This window comes from Hyla sarda, unplaced genomic scaffold (genome assembly GCF_029499605.1).
Source record: "Hyla sarda isolate aHylSar1 unplaced genomic scaffold, aHylSar1.hap1 scaffold_2775, whole genome shotgun sequence".
Lineage (NCBI taxonomy): Eukaryota > Metazoa > Chordata > Amphibia > Anura > Hylidae > Hyla > Hyla sarda.
In genome coordinates this window covers 19,593-31,194 of record NW_026609477.1, presented here as the reverse complement: position 1 = coordinate 31,194, position 11,602 = coordinate 19,593, and the positions used below count along the sequence as shown (strand labels likewise).

At 45.9% G+C, this 11,602-nt stretch overlaps 5 non-coding genes across 5 annotated transcripts; all 5 read left to right on the top strand.

Moving 5' to 3' along the window:
• Nucleotides 1-670: 670 nt before the first annotated feature.
• On the top strand, nucleotides 671-861 carry LOC130325946 (U2 spliceosomal RNA). Its single transcript, XR_008870667.1, has one exon. It is a non-coding gene; the product is annotated as a U2 spliceosomal RNA (small nuclear RNA).
• Nucleotides 862-2,940: 2,079 nt separating this feature from the next.
• LOC130325945 (U2 spliceosomal RNA) lies at nucleotides 2,941-3,131 on the top strand. The gene has a single exon (XR_008870666.1). It is a non-coding gene; the product is annotated as a U2 spliceosomal RNA (small nuclear RNA).
• Nucleotides 3,132-5,220: 2,089 nt separating this feature from the next.
• On the top strand, nucleotides 5,221-5,411 carry LOC130325944 (U2 spliceosomal RNA). The gene has a single exon (XR_008870665.1). It is a non-coding gene; the product is annotated as a U2 spliceosomal RNA (small nuclear RNA).
• Nucleotides 5,412-7,506: 2,095 nt separating this feature from the next.
• On the top strand, nucleotides 7,507-7,697 carry LOC130325943 (U2 spliceosomal RNA). Its single transcript, XR_008870664.1, has one exon. It is a non-coding gene; the product is annotated as a U2 spliceosomal RNA (small nuclear RNA).
• Nucleotides 7,698-9,797: 2,100 nt separating this feature from the next.
• Nucleotides 9,798-9,988, top strand: LOC130325942 (U2 spliceosomal RNA). The gene has a single exon (XR_008870663.1). It is a non-coding gene; the product is annotated as a U2 spliceosomal RNA (small nuclear RNA).
• Nucleotides 9,989-11,602: the final 1,614 nt, after the last annotated feature.

The following is an 11,602-nucleotide window of genomic DNA, read 5'->3' as shown; positions in this document are numbered from 1 at the left end:
AAGCAACAGGAGATTGTTGCATCCATCTAGAACCCTCAGAACTACAGTGCTATGATGTCACTCACTTCCACAGGCCTTGCAGAGTGTAAACAACAACAACCCAGCTTTGTTGTGTATGTAACCATAGGGATTTGTGATGTCACCTAGAACCTTCACAGCAGCGACAGCTTTATGAGGAGCATCAGCACTGCTCTGCCTGAGCAGAACCATCACCGCCATAGGTTGTCAAATAACCCGGATTTAACCCACACAGGTAAGTCCAATGGGGTGCAGGCATGTCCTCTATGCTTACAGCTTCCCGTGGGTGTTGGTTTGATACCGTTTGGGGACAGCCAAGGAGGCATCTGCAGGCAACAAAGGTAGGTGTGTGCTTGTGTGTGTGTTTCCTATGCAGATCCTAAGCCCAGTGTCACATGCAAGTAGGAGGAGTAAGAAGGGTTCCTGGCAAATCCGGGTTATGGATTGCATTTAAAAAGGCCCGTGGGAGTGCAATGGGCCCCTGTCTTGCTGCTTAGCAATAATGGTATGGGTTTAGGTTCTGCTGTGTGTACTGGTGGTTGACTGCCCCCAGCCCAGAGTGTGCATGGAAAATTGTCTGGCAGCCTCCCTGACAGCAAGCAGTGATAGTGCCCATGAAGGGGACCTTGTTGGGCCCGCCCCTTTCACGGTTATCGCTTCTCGGCCTTTTGGCTAAGATCAAGTGTAGTATCTGTTCTTATCAGTTTAATATCTGATACGTCCCCTATCTGGGGACCATATATTAAATGGATTTTTGAGAACGGGGGCCGATTTCGAAGCTTGCTTCCGTCGCCCTATGCATTGACCCGATATGGCAGTATCTTCGGGTACAGTGCACCACCCCCTTACAGGGTTAAAAGAAAGATTCCTACTTTCATTGCTACCTGCTTGCTGGCTAGCCAGCTAGCCAGCCCTGTGGGCCTTGCTGCTGCTGCAGCCAAAAAACAAAAGGTGGTGCTGCTGCTGCTTCTGCTGCTTCTGCTTCTGCTTGTGTCTGGCCCCTGTTGGAGCGTCCAGGCACAGGACTTCTGCTGCTGCTGACTAAATGGCCTCCTTAATTGGATCATTTGAGTAGCCAGCACACCTGTGCAGGTAGGGCATGACATGATAGGCAGCTGCCTTGATAGCGGGTGGGTGCTGAATGTTCCTAATTGACAAAATAAGATTAATGCTTATGAAGAAATATAAAATCTCATCCCTTCCCCAATATCGCGCCACACCCCTACCCCTTAATTCCCTGGTTGAACGTGATGGACATATGTCTTTTTTCGACCGTACTAACTATGTAACTATGTAACATAACATGGGGGGGGGGGGTCTCCTGGCTGTTCACACAGGTGTGTCATTGCTGTACATTGACCATGCATTGCTTCTGTGGTATTGCAAAGGCAAAGACAAATGCTTCCAGCCATCCATTGCACTAATGGATTGGTCATCAGCTGGCTGTCTATGTCCCGCATCAATATAGACCAAAGTACAGAGGGTTAGGCTATGCTATTGTGCACCTACCTGATGCATCAGAAGGTGCGAGGCCCTTGCTAAATTCTGTGCACAGACTTTGAGATCTATACTTTAGACTGTATCTAAACCTGCTCCAACATGGACTGACATTCTGGCCTACTTTCAGCCGATGCGACTTGTCTGTCGCTGAACAGTCGCTTTTTATATTCAGCACCTATGTATAATGTTGTAAAAATGCTCTAGAAGCTAAAGTCGCAGAAATGTCACACATATTTGGCCTGCAACTTTCTGTGCGACAAATTCAGACAGGAAAAATCAGTATAAATCCTTAGAAAATTATCCCCCAGTGTCTCCATCTGCTGGCGGTATTGAATAAGCATTGCTGCACTGATGGGGTATGCATTAGACGAAAAAAAAGAAGAAAAAGAAGAATAATACGCCCAGAAAAGAGGCGAAAAGGAGAAAAACGTAAAAAAACGTGAAAAAAAAGTAAGAGGAAGAGAAGGGAAAAAAAGGTGGAAATGGGTTTAAAAGTGATTTCGGCGGAGAAATATATATATATATATATATATATATATATATATATATACGCGCACACACACACATATATATAAACGTATTCTCCGTTGAGATATTGCAGCCGCTGCTGTGTCCAGGCCCAGGAGCCTTAGCACTGTGCTGTGATGTCACTCAATACCACTGACATCACTAGGTGTAAACAACATCTCTCCTTTGCTGTGTATGTGACTATGGAGCTGTTTGGTGATGTCGTCTATTATGGCCTTCATAGAAGCAACAGGAGATTGTTGCATCCATCTAGAACCCTCAGAACTACAGTGCTATGATGTCACTCACTTCCACAGGCCTTGCAGAGTGTAAACAACAACAACCCAGCTTTGTTGTGTATGTAACCATAGGGATTTGTGATGTCACCTAGAACCTTCACAGCAGCGACAGCTTTATGAGGAGCATCAGCACTGCTCTGCCTGAGCAGAACCATCACCGCCATAGGTTGTCAAATAACCCGGATTTAACCCACACAGGTAAGTCCAATGGGGTGCAGGCATGTCCTCTATGCTTACAGCTTCCCGTGGGTGTTGGTTTGATACCGTTTGGGACAGCCAAGGAGGCATCTGCAGGCAACAAAGGTAGGTGTGTGCTTGTGTGTGTGTTTCCTATGCAGATCCTAAGCCCAGTGTCACATGCAAGTAGGAGGAGTAAGAAGGGTTCCTGGCAAATCCGGGTTATGGATTGCATTTAAAAAGGCCCCGTGGGAGTGCAATGGGCCCCTGTCTTGCTGCTTAGCAATAATGGTATGGGTTTAGGTTCTGCTGTGTGTACTGGTGGTTGACTGCCCCCCAGCCCAGAGTGTGCATGGAAAATTGTCTGGCAGCCTCCCTGACAGCAAGCAGTGATAGTGCCCATGAAGGGGACCTTGTTGGGCCCGCCCCTTTCACGGTTATCGCTTCTCGGCCTTTTGGCTAAGATCAAGTGTAGTATCTGTTCTTATCAGTTTAATATCTGATACGTCCCCTATCTGGGGACCATATATTAAATGGATTTTTGAGAACGGGGGCCGATTTCGAAGCTTGCTTCCGTCGCCCTATGCATTGACCCGATATGGCAGTATCTTCGGGTACAGTGCACCACCCCCTTACAGGGTTAAAAAGAAAGATTCCTACTTTCATTGCTACCTGCTTGCTGGCTAGCCAGCTAGCCAGCCCTGTGGGCCTTGCTGCTGCTGCAGCCAAAAAACAAAAGGTGGTGCTGCTGCTGCTTCTGCTGCTTCTGCTTCTGCTTGTGTCTGGCCCCTGTTGGAGCGTCCAGGCACAGGACTTCTGCTGCTGCTGACTAAATGGCCTCCTTAATTGGATCATTTGAGTAGCCAGCACACCTGTGCAGGTAGGGCATGACATGATAGGCAGCTGCCTTGATAGCGGGTGGGTGCTGAATGTTCCTAATTGACAAAATAAGATTAATGCTTATGAAGAAATATAAAATCTCATCCCTTCCCCAATATCGCGCCACACCCCTACCCCTTAATTCCCTGGTTGAACGTGATGGACATATGTCTTTTTTCGACCGTACTAACTATGTAACTATGTAACATAACATGGGGGGGGGGGGTCTCCTGGCTGTTCACACAGGTGTGTCATTGCTGTACATTGACCATGCATTGCTTCTGTGGTATTGCAAAGGCAAAGACAAATGCTTCCAGCCATCCATTGCACTAATGGATTGGTCATCAGCTGGCTGTCTATGTCCCGCATCAATATAGACCAAAGTACAGAGGGTTAGGCTATGCTATTGTGCACCTACCTGATGCATCAGAAGGTGCGAGGCCCTTGCTAAATTCTGTGCACAGACTTTGAGATCTATACTTTAGACTGTATCTAAACCTGCTCCAACATGGACTGACATTCTGGCCTACTTTCAGCCGATGCGACTTGTCTGTCGCTGAACAGTCGCTTTTTATGTATTCAGCACCTATGTATAATGTTGTAAAAATGCTCTAGAAGCTAAAGTCGCAGAAATGTCACACATATTTGGCCTGCAACTTTCTGTGCGACAAATTCAGACAGGAAAAATCAGTATAAATCCTTAGAAAATTATCCCCCAGTGTCTCCATCTGCTGGCGGTATTGAATAAGCATTGCTGCACTGATGGGGTATGCATTAGACGAAAAAAAAGAAGAAAAAGAAGAATAATACGCCCAGAAAAGAGGCGAAAAGGAGAAAAACGTAAAAAAACGTGAAAAAAAAGTAAGAGGAAGAGAAGGGAAAAAAAGGTGGAAATGGGTTTAAAAGTGATTTCGGCGGAGAAATATATATATATATATATATATATATATATATATATATATATATACGCGCACACACACACATATATATAAACGTATTCTCCGTTGAGATATTGCAGCCGCTGCTGTGTCCAGGCCCAGGAGCCTTAGCACTGTGCTGTGATGTCACTCAATACCACTGACATCACTAGGTGTAAACAACATCTCTCCTTTGCTGTGTATGTGACTATGGAGCTGTTTGGTGATGTCGTCTATTATGGCCTTCATAGAAGCAACAGGAGATTGTTGCATCCATCTAGAACCCTCAGAACTACAGTGCTATGATGTCACTCACTTCCACAGGCCTTGCAGAGTGTAAACAACAACAACCCAGCTTTGTTGTGTATGTAACCATAGGGATTTGTGATGTCACCTAGAACCTTCACAGCAGCGACAGCTTTATGAGGAGCATCAGCACTGCTCTGCCTGAGCAGAACCATCACCGCCATAGGTTGTCAAATAACCCGGATTTAACCCACACAGGTAAGTCCAATGGGGTGCAGGCATGTCCTCTATGCTTACAGCTTCCCGTGGGTGTTGGTTTGATACCGTTTGGGGACAGCCAAGGAGGCATCTGCAGGCAACAAAGGTAGGTGTGTGCTTGTGTGTGTGTTTCCTATGCAGATCCTAAGCCCAGTGTCACATGCAAGTAGGAGGAGTAAGAAGGGTTCCTGGCAAATCCGGGTTATGGATTGCATTTAAAAAGGCCCCGTGGGAGTGCAATGGGCCCCTGTCTTGCTGCTTAGCAATAATGGTATGGGTTTAGGTTCTGCTGTGTGTACTGGTGGTTGACTGCCCCCCAGCCCAGAGTGTGCATGGAAAATTGTCTGGCAGCCTCCCTGACAGCAAGCAGTGATAGTGCCCATGAAGGGGACCTTGTTGGGCCCGCCCCTTTCACGGTTATCGCTTCTCGGCCTTTTGGCTAAGATCAAGTGTAGTATCTGTTCTTATCAGTTTAATATCTGATACGTCCCCTATCTGGGGACCATATATTAAATGGATTTTTGAGAACGGGGGCCGATTTCGAAGCTTGCTTCCGTCGCCCTATGCATTGACCCGATATGGCAGTATCTTCGGGTACAGTGCACCACCCCCTTACAGGGTTAAAAAGAAAGATTCCTACTTTCATTGCTACCTGCTTGCTGGCTAGCCAGCTAGCCAGCCCTGTGGGCCTTGCTGCTGCTGCAGCCAAAAAACAAAAGGTGGTGCTGCTGCTGCTTCTGCTGCTTCTGCTTCTGCTTGTGTCTGGCCCCTGTTGGAGCGTCCAGGCACAGGACTTCTGCTGCTGCTGACTAAATGGCCTCCTTAATTGGATCATTTGAGTAGCCAGCACACCTGTGCAGGTAGGGCATGACATGATAGGCAGCTGCCTTGATAGCGGGTGGGTGCTGAATGTTCCTAATTGACAAAATAAGATTAATGCTTATGAAGAAATATAAAATCTCATCCCTTCCCCAATATCGCGCCACACCCCTACCCCTTAATTCCCTGGTTGAACGTGATGGACATATGTCTTTTTTCGACCGTACTAACTATGTAACTATGTAACATAACATGGGGGGGGGGGGTCTCCTGGCTGTTCACACAGGTGTGTCATTGCTGTACATTGACCATGCATTGCTTCTGTGGTATTGCAAAGGCAAAGACAAATGCTTCCAGCCATCCATTGCACTAATGGATTGGTCATCAGCTGGCTGTCTATGTCCCGCATCAATATAGACCAAAGTACAGAGGGTTAGGCTATGCTATTGTGCACCTACCTGATGCATCAGAAGGTGCGAGGCCCTTGCTAAATTCTGTGCACAGACTTTGAGATCTATACTTTAGACTGTATCTAAACCTGCTCCAACATGGACTGACATTCTGGCCTACTTTCAGCCGATGCGACTTGTCTGTCGCTGAACAGTCGCTTTTTATGTATTCAGCACCTATGTATAATGTTGTAAAAATGCTCTAGAAGCTAAAGTCGCAGAAATGTCACACATATTTGGCCTGCAACTTTCTGTGCGACAAATTCAGACAGGAAAAATCAGTATAAATCCTTAGAAAATTATCCCCCAGTGTCTCCATCTGCTGGCGGTATTGAATAAGCATTGCTGCACTGATGGGGTATGCATTAGACAAAAAAAAAGAAGAAAAAGAAGAATAATACGCCCAGAAAAGAGGCGAAAAGGAGAAAAACGTAAAAAAACGTGAAAAAAAAGTAAGAGGAAGAGAAGGGAAAAAAAGGTGGAAATGGGTTTAAAAGTGATTTCGGCGGAGAAATATATATATATATATATATATATATATATATATATATATATATATATATACGCGCACACACACACATATATATAAACGTATTCTCCGTTGAGATATTGCAGCCGCTGCTGTGTCCAGGCCCAGGAGCCTTAGCACTGTGCTGTGATGTCACTCAATACCACTGACATCACTAGGTGTAAACAACATCTCTCCTTTGCTGTGTATGTGACTATGGAGCTGTTTGGTGATGTCGTCTATTATGGCCTTCATAGAAGCAACAGGAGATTGTTGCATCCATCTAGAACCCTCAGAACTACAGTGCTATGATGTCACTCACTTCCACAGGCCTTGCAGAGTGTAAACAACAACAACCCAGCTTTGTTGTGTATGTAACCATAGGGATTTGTGATGTCACCTAGAACCTTCACAGCAGCGACAGCTTTATGAGGAGCATCAGCACTGCTCTGCCTGAGCAGAACCATCACCGCCATAGGTTGTCAAATAACCCGGATTTAACCCACACAGGTAAGTCCAATGGGGTGCAGGCATGTCCTCTATGCTTACAGCTTCCCGTGGGTGTTGGTTTGATACCGTTTGGGGACAGCCAAGGAGGCATCTGCAGGCAACAAAGGTAGGTGTGTGCTTGTGTGTGTGTTTCCTATGCAGATCCTAAGCCCAGTGTCACATGCAAGTAGGAGGAGTAAGAAGGGTTCCTGGCAAATCCGGGTTATGGATTGCATTTAAAAAGGCCCCGTGGGAGTGCAATGGGCCCCTGTCTTGCTGCTTAGCAATAATGGTATGGGTTTAGGTTCTGCTGTGTGTACTGGTGGTTGACTGCCCCCCAGCCCAGAGTGTGCATGGAAAATTGTCTGGCAGCCTCCCTGACAGCAAGCAGTGATAGTGCCCATGAAGGGGACCTTGTTGGGCCCGCCCCTTTCACGGTTATCGCTTCTCGGCCTTTTGGCTAAGATCAAGTGTAGTATCTGTTCTTATCAGTTTAATATCTGATACGTCCCCTATCTGGGGACCATATATTAAATGGATTTTTGAGAACGGGGGCCGATTTCGAAGCTTGCTTCCGTCGCCCTATGCATTGACCCGATATGGCAGTATCTTCGGGTACAGTGCACCACCCCCTTACAGGGTTAAAAAGAAAGATTCCTACTTTCATTGCTACCTGCTTGCTGGCTAGCCAGCTAGCCAGCCCTGTGGGCCTTGCTGCTGCTGCAGCCAAAAAACAAAAGGTGGTGCTGCTGCTGCTTCTGCTGCTTCTGCTTCTGCTTGTGTCTGGCCCCTGTTGGAGCGTCCAGGCACAGGACTTCTGCTGCTGCTGACTAAATGGCCTCCTTAATTGGATCATTTGAGTAGCCAGCACACCTGTGCAGGTAGGGCATGACATGATAGGCAGCTGCCTTGATAGCGGGTGGGTGCTGAATGTTCCTAATTGACAAAATAAGATTAATGCTTATGAAGAAATATAAAATCTCATCCCTTCCCCAATATCGCGCCACACCCCTACCCCTTAATTCCCTGGTTGAACGTGATGGACATATGTCTTTTTTCGACCGTACTAACTATGTAACTATGTAACATAACATGGGGGGGGGGGGGTCTCCTGGCTGTTCACACAGGTGTGTCATTGCTGTACATTGACCATGCATTGCTTCTGTGGTATTGCAAAGGCAAAGACAAATGCTTCCAGCCATCCATTGCACTAATGGATTGGTCATCAGCTGGCTGTCTATGTCCCGCATCAATATAGACCAAAGTACAGAGGGTTAGGCTATGCTATTGTGCACCTACCTGATGCATCAGAAGGTGCGAGGCCCTTGCTAAATTCTGTGCACAGACTTTGAGATCTATACTTTAGACTGTATCTAAACCTGCTCCAACATGGACTGACATTCTGGCCTACTTTCAGCCGATGCGACTTGTCTGTCGCTGAACAGTCGCTTTTTATGTATTCAGCACCTATGTATAATGTTGTAAAAATGCTCTAGAAGCTAAAGTCGCAGAAATGTCACACATATTTGGCCTGCAACTTTCTGTGCGACAAATTCAGACAGGAAAAATCAGTATAAATCCTTAGAAAATTATCCCCCAGTGTCTCCATCTGCTGGCGGTATTGAATAAGCATTGCTGCACTGATGGGGTATGCATTAGACAAAAAAAAAGAAGAAAAAGAAGAATAATACGCCCAGAAAAGAGGCGAAAAGGAGAAAAACGTAAAAAAACGTGAAAAAAAAGTAAGAGGAAGAGAAGGGAAAAAAAGGTGGAAATGGGTTTAAAAGTGATTTCGGCGGAGAAATATATATATATATATATATATATATATATATATATATATATATATATATATATACGCGCACACACACACATATATATAAACGTATTCTCCGTTGAGATATTGCAGCCGCTGCTGTGTCCAGGCCCAGGAGCCTTAGCACTGTGCTGTGATGTCACTCAATACCACTGACATCACTAGGTGTAAACAACATCTCTCCTTTGCTGTGTATGTGACTATGGAGCTGTTTGGTGATGTCGTCTATTATGGCCTTCATAGAAGCAACAGGAGATTGTTGCATCCATCTAGAACCCTCAGAACTACAGTGCTATGATGTCACTCACTTCCACAGGCCTTGCAGAGTGTAAACAACAACAACCCAGCTTTGTTGTGTATGTAACCATAGGGATTTGTGATGTCACCTAGAACCTTCACAGCAGCGACAGCTTTATGAGGAGCATCAGCACTGCTCTGCCTGAGCAGAACCATCACCGCCATAGGTTGTCAAATAACCCGGATTTAACCCACACAGGTAAGTCCAATGGGGTGCAGGCATGTCCTCTATGCTTACAGCTTCCCGTGGGTGTTGGTTTGATACCGTTTGGGGACAGCCAAGGAGGCATCTGCAGGCAACAAAGGTAGGTGTGTGCTTGTGTGTGTGTTTCCTATGCAGATCCTAAGCCCAGTGTCACATGCAAGTAGGAGGAGTAAGAAGGGTTCCTGGCAAATCCGGGTTATGGATTGCATTTAAAAAGGCCCCGTGGGAGTGCAATGGGCCCCTGTCTTGCTGCTTAGCAATAATGGTATGGGTTTAGGTTCTGCTGTGTGTACTGGTGGTTGACTGCCCCCCAGCCCAGAGTGTGCATGGAAAATTGTCTGGCAGCCTCCCTGACAGCAAGCAGTGATAGTGCCCATGAAGGGGACCTTGTTGGGCCCGCCCCTTTCACGGTTATCGCTTCTCGGCCTTTTGGCTAAGATCAAGTGTAGTATCTGTTCTTATCAGTTTAATATCTGATACGTCCCCTATCTGGGGACCATATATTAAATGGATTTTTGAGAACGGGGGCCGATTTCGAAGCTTGCTTCCGTCGCCCTATGCATTGACCCGATATGGCAGTATCTTCGGGTACAGTGCACCACCCCCTTACAGGGTTAAAAAGAAAGATTCCTACTTTCATTGCTACCTGCTTGCTGGCTAGCCAGCTAGCCAGCCCTGTGGGCCTTGCTGCTGCTGCAGCCAAAAAACAAAAGGTGGTGCTGCTGCTGCTTCTGCTGCTTCTGCTTCTGCTTGTGTCTGGCCCCTGTTGGAGCGTCCAGGCACAGGACTTCTGCTGCTGCTGACTAAATGGCCTCCTTAATTGGATCATTTGAGTAGCCAGCACACCTGTGCAGGTAGGGCATGACATGATAGGCAGCTGCCTTGATAGCGGGTGGGTGCTGAATGTTCCTAATTGACAAAATAAGATTAATGCTTATGAAGAAATATAAAATCTCATCCCTTCCCCAATATCGCGCCACACCCCTACCCCTTAATTCCCTGGTTGAACGTGATGGACATATGTCTTTTTTCGACCGTACTAACTATGTAACTATGTAACATAACATGGGGGGGGGGGGGTCTCCTGGCTGTTCACACAGGTGTGTCATTGCTGTACATTGACCATGCATTGCTTCTGTGGTATTGCAAAGGCAAAGACAAATGCTTCCAGCCATCCATTGCACTAATGGATTGGTCATCAGCTGGCTGTCTATGTCCCGCATCAATATAGACCAAAGTACAGAGGGTTAGGCTATGCTATTGTGCACCTACCTGATGCATCAGAAGGTGCGAGGCCCTTGCTAAATTCTGTGCACAGACTTTGAGATCTATACTTTAGACTGTATCTAAACCTGCTCCAACATGGACTGACATTCTGGCCTACTTTCAGCCGATGCGACTTGTCTGTCGCTGAACAGTCGCTTTTTATGTATTCAGCACCTATGTATAATGTTGTAAAAATGCTCTAGAAGCTAAAGTCGCAGAAATGTCACACATATTTGGCCTGCAACTTTCTGTGCGACAAATTCAGACAGGAAAAATCAGTATAAATCCTTAGAAAATTATCCCCCAGTGTCTCCATCTGCTGGCGGTATTGAATAAGCATTGCTGCACTGATGGGGTATGCATTAGACAAAAAAAAAGAAGAAAAAGAAGAATAATACGCCCAGAAAAGAGGCGAAAAGGAGAAAAACGTAAAAAAACGTGAAAAAAAAGTAAGAGGAAGAGAAGGGAAAAAAAGGTGGAAATGGGTTTAAAAGTGATTTCGGCGGAGAATATATATATATATATATATATATATATATATATATATATATATATATATACGCGCACACACACACATATATATAAACGTATTCTCCGTTGAGATATTGCAGCCGCTGCTGTGTCCAGGCCCAGGAGCCTTAGCACTGTGCTGTGATGTCACTCAATACCACTGACATCACTAGGTGTAAACAACATCTCTCCTTTGCTGTGTATGTGACTATGGAGCTGTTTGGTGATGTCGTCTATTATGGCCTTCATAGAAGCAACAGGAGATTGTTGCATCCATCTAGAACCCTCAGAACTACAGTGCTATGATGTCACTCACTTCCACAGGCCTTGCAGAGTGTAAACAACAACAACCCAGCTTTGTTGTGTATGTAACCATAGGGATTTGTGATGTCACCTAGAACCTTCACAGCAGCGACAGCTTTATGAGGAGCATCAGCACTGC